This window comes from Phalacrocorax aristotelis, chromosome 2 (genome assembly GCF_949628215.1).
Source record: "Phalacrocorax aristotelis chromosome 2, bGulAri2.1, whole genome shotgun sequence".
Classification (NCBI taxonomy): Eukaryota; Metazoa; Chordata; class Aves; order Suliformes; family Phalacrocoracidae; genus Phalacrocorax; species Phalacrocorax aristotelis.
This window is the reverse complement of record NC_134277.1, coordinates 153,201,476-153,206,118: the sequence shown is the minus strand read 5'-3', so window position 1 is coordinate 153,206,118 and position 4,643 is coordinate 153,201,476. Positions and strand designations below refer to the sequence as shown.

The window sequence follows — 4,643 nt, the reverse complement described above, 5'->3', positions numbered from 1 at the left end:
TGCATATAGATGTGACTATGGGCATGATTTGTGTACCTGCTGAATTGTCTACCAAAAAAGCACTCAGGTCTGGTACTGCTACAATAAATATGCAAATACATAATGGAAACTGGGCTTCGTTATCATCAGATGTTAATGCAGTGCAGAGTCCATTCATTTATTATGAGAGTCACTGATGAAGGAAATTCTGCTGGAGTTAAAATTCAGCTGAATCTGATCCCATGTAACAGAAATTACTTCAATATAATTTACAGCAAGAGACGGTCAATCACACAAACTCAAGTGACGTTTTAGGAGAAACTGAATCTTGTGAATGACAAAATATAATCTGCAATTTCAGCAAAGTCATAGAGCACCAGATGAGGCTTTTGTGACACCAGGGCTGAAGTCCATAGAGCTAGCAGGGCTAGGAGGGGTATTTGTGAAACATTGTGGTACAAAAATATACTCCAGATTGAACGAGTTACACCAAGATACATTGCCTGGGCATAACAGACCCCTCCCACCATTTATTACAGGGGGTAAATTTTTAAATATGTCTAATTATTTGTTTAGTTTGCACCAGTACAGACTCACAGAACCATGTGGGCTGGAAGAGACCTTGGGGGTTTCTAGTCCAACCTCCTGCTCAAAGCAGGGTCAACAGCAAATTCAGACTTGGTTGCTCAGGGCCTTGTTGGGTTGTGAAAACCTCCAAGGACAGAGCTTTGCAACTCTACAGGGCAGTAATACAGTATTGCCATTCAGGAGAAAGGCTTGTCAAACTGGCTTCATCATAGCTTGCCTTGCCCTGTCTGGAGCTTTGTTATCACCTGATTTAGCAATTGTTCTTCTGACCAGGTGGCTACGCCTTATTTGTTTTACTCTTTGTTATCTCTGTGTGGTACAGGAATAGTTTTATACAGAGAGCCATAGCAAGTAGTTTTTCTGTGTAGAACAAGATATTTATGTTTCTAACATAAAGATGTAGTACAAAGAAAAGCAGGCCTGGTACGACAGCAGAGCACTTAAGAAGTGGGGATACAAGATGCTGTGAAGTGGGTACAGGTGGGGGATGATAAGGGATGGGGCAGAGGCTGGAACTAGAGACTCAGCAGCTATAACAGCTCACCCTCCAGCACTTAAAGAAATGCTGACCAGGAGCTGGATAAAACCAGTTTTGGGGGGTAAGAAGGAAAAAAAGAACAAGTATCTAACATATAAAAAACACACTACATATAGTAAACTTGGATGTAACTTCAACTTGCAGACTGATGAAGAAAAAGCAAGATATAAAAATGTGTTAGAAAACATGTAAAGATGACACCCTGGGAGATCCTAGAGTGAAGAAGAAAAATCTGTCAACATCATACTCCTGGCAAAGGACTCCAGATGCCGATGCTTTATCGTACCAGCCCCACAAGCACCACGCTGAATCCAGGGATCTGAGGACTCAGAGGAACAGTGGAAGGGTGAGCATAACACCAGGAAAAGGGGTAAGGAACTGGGAAATATGTATATAATATTTTTAAACTGTAGTATTGTTATGAATGTTTTCTTTCTGTAGAAAATATTCATTTTTTTATTATTCTTTCTTTCTTTTTCTGCAATACTTAAATCTGGGCTGATAGCGATCCTTGGATGAATCTATTAAGATATCAATTGTAAAAACAATAAATTCTTGACTTTACATATAAGGCGTGTTTCCTCTTTGAACCTAATTAATTGCAAAGCATTTTTGGACAGTTGTTTGTATGCTTCTCAGAAATGCTGTCCATGTTTTTCAATAACTAGTCCAAAATCCAGTATTACTTGGATGATTTCTGTTTTATTTTATTACGTTATTTGAAAAGAATACAGAAGCACAAGCCGTAGAGGCACAGATCATCTTATACTGTATTGACTCACCAGGACAGAAGCTGAACTTTGCCAGACAACACTTCAGATGGAGAAAGTAATCTTTTCTTAGGAATATAATTTTTCCAGCAGGAACAGAATCTAATCTTGACATTACAAAGAAATAGCTTGCAGGTATCAAAGTTTAGAACTGCCAGAAAAATGACAGGCATACTGTTTATTTCATAAGCTTATTTCTGCATGTTGTTAAAGAAACTTCATCCTTATCTCTGCATGAGGTGTGGGTGAGCACCACTTCAGAGAATCTCAAGCCCACCCTGGGCAGACCTTGCAGACACCTGCAGAAGCAGTGAAATCCTGGATCATAAGTAGCACACCACCTACCTTATTTTGCCTTGTGCTACTGCAGCTCTGATTGCTGATGCCTCCGACTATGAAGTCAGAGCTCTGCTTACTTAAACCCTTTGGGATAATAGTAAGGCCACTATATTTGAGGGAAGAACACTTAATAAAACCGAGACAGAGTATATTGCTCTTGAAAGACTCTTGTACATAAAAATAAAGAAACTACCCTTCAAGCCCTAGATGCAAACAGCATACAGATTATTTTGTTCTGTGAACAACAGAAGGATTCAGATGAGCAGAGATATAAAGTGCCTAATGGTCAGTGAGATAGCCTGAATTTACAGGCATAAATTCAGACCTTTACTGACATAAAAAGGTGATCAGAAATTGAACACAGGACAGATGTTTCACCAGTCTTTATTTTCACTAGGTGTCTGCACAATGACAAGTAATTGTCAGGAGTACTGGAATGGTTAGTGCCATTATCTGAAAGACACTCCTCATCACGTCTGATGAACCAAAGTTAAGTGGCTTTCTGGCAACAAGATGGCCTAACATTCTTAAGCATCTTACTTTCAGATTGCAAATGAATTTTCACCAAATGCAGTTGTGCAAGTTACTCATTATCTTCTTATTCCATTAAAATGTTAGGCAAAATATTTACAACTGGCTCATGCTAAACTTCAACTTATTTTCAGAAAAAAACCAAACCTGACAGTACAGTGTGTATTGGATGCTCTAGTTCAAATTAATATGAAATATTTCATTACTTACAGAATTCCTCAGAAGATAACAGTGACCAATATGCTGCCCTTCCAGCCCGACTTACGTATACAGGCCCATGAGCTGATGTACCATTTAACTGCTGCTCTGCTCTCCTCCTGGTAGGAAATGCCCAGAAATAGCACTAATGCCACAAGCTGCACCTGCTACTATAGCTCACTTTTCTCTCCACTGTTTTCAGCCAGGAAGAAAATGTCAGAGAATCAATATCTGACCAAGGATCACAATTCATCATCTTAGGATTTGAACTTAAGGAAGAAAAGCACGATGCAGGGCATCACTGGAAGCTTACCTTCAGGCAAACCAGAGAACCTGAAAATGTCAGTAGAATTTTCAAATGAAGTGTTAACTGAAGGAAAGCAGGAAAATCTTCACTGGACACTTTCTATAAACCCTTTTATGGCGGAACAGTAAGAGCATGTTAAGATGTGGCTTGCCAAACATTTTTGAAAGACCTATTCAGCCCCCAGTCAGTGAAAGATTTCTTGCTTCTGACATTGGGTGAACTTACCACGGGGCAGAAGGCCACCACAAAGCAGTATTGATAGTTTGTTTGGAGGCCTTATTAAAGGCAAGTCCTTGCGCAGGCTCTCAGCTAAAGGGTAGATTTCATTTTGCAGAAGATACCGCGTCTTTCCATGTTTGTGAGATCTGCAGTACTTTTCTCACACCATATTGCCATGTGCTGCTTTGCCATTCTGATATGGTGTCATCAGGTAAGAAAAGACACTGTTGCAAAACACGCACACCAGCGAACACCATCCATATTGTGGTAGGAAGCTTGCGTCTACATTCTGCAGCTATTAAGTATTTAGCTTTAAAGGCTTTTTAGTGTAGTTCTGGAATAGGCAGAGGTGAAACACAGAATAAAGGACTTAAAACGTATGCTAAGAAGACTTAAGAATTCACCTGGAGTACAAACAGCAGCAGCAACGGAGAGGCAGTTCAGAGCGCAAAGGAAAAATGAAGCAGTCTTATGAGAGGAACTGAAGGAGGCAGATGGCAATTAGGTGTCGGTAAGTTCTCATTAAAAGTGGATGGTTTCCAGACTCAATTAAAAGAAAAGTCCTCAAAAAGATCTTTTGGAGCAGTAGAGAGGAAAAAGGAGAAGCATTAAAACCCTCACAAGGCTGTTGTATATTACGAAATCTTTTCTTTTGCTGCTGTTTGGGAAAAGGGTGAAAAAGTCATATTTGGAATCTGTAGTTCTGTCACATAATAACTCGGATTTCTGATGCTATAGGCTCACGAAACAGATGTGTTCAAACTACTAGAAAAAAGGGAATAAAGTAAAAAAATAAAAGCATAACTAAAACATAGTGCTTTGTTTTCTTTCTGTGTGTTAAAAGTAATGAACTCATTACAACTTACATTCTTAAAAATAACCTACAGTAGGAATCTTAGGAGAAAGCACAGATTTCTTGCCTATAAGACACACAGTAAAAGAATAGTTTATCTGTTATCTTGGAGAAATAATTCTATGAAAGCCATTAGGCTCATAGCTCGGTTGTTTACTGCCCTCAGTAGTCACACCAGTCACACCAGCTCAGGCTACAGTTCCTTGAGTCGCATGGATTGAACAAATAGCATCCCCACAGCTGACCGCAGTTCATTCCTGGTCTGCACTCCCACACTCAGAACATGTTTTTTGGGGCTGAGCATGGGCCAGAACTGTGCCT

At 39.7% G+C, this 4,643-nt stretch overlaps 1 long non-coding RNA gene across 1 annotated transcript; it reads left to right on the top strand.

Annotated features, from left to right (window-relative positions):
* The first annotated feature begins 887 nt into the window (after positions 1 to 887).
* Positions 888 to 4,255, top strand: LOC142053978 (uncharacterized). Its single transcript, XR_012659405.1, has 4 exons — positions 888 to 1,166; positions 1,250 to 1,475; positions 2,958 to 3,065; positions 3,146 to 4,255. It is a non-coding gene; the product is annotated as an uncharacterized LOC142053978 (long non-coding RNA).
* The last annotated feature ends 388 nt before the right edge of the window (positions 4,256 to 4,643 follow it).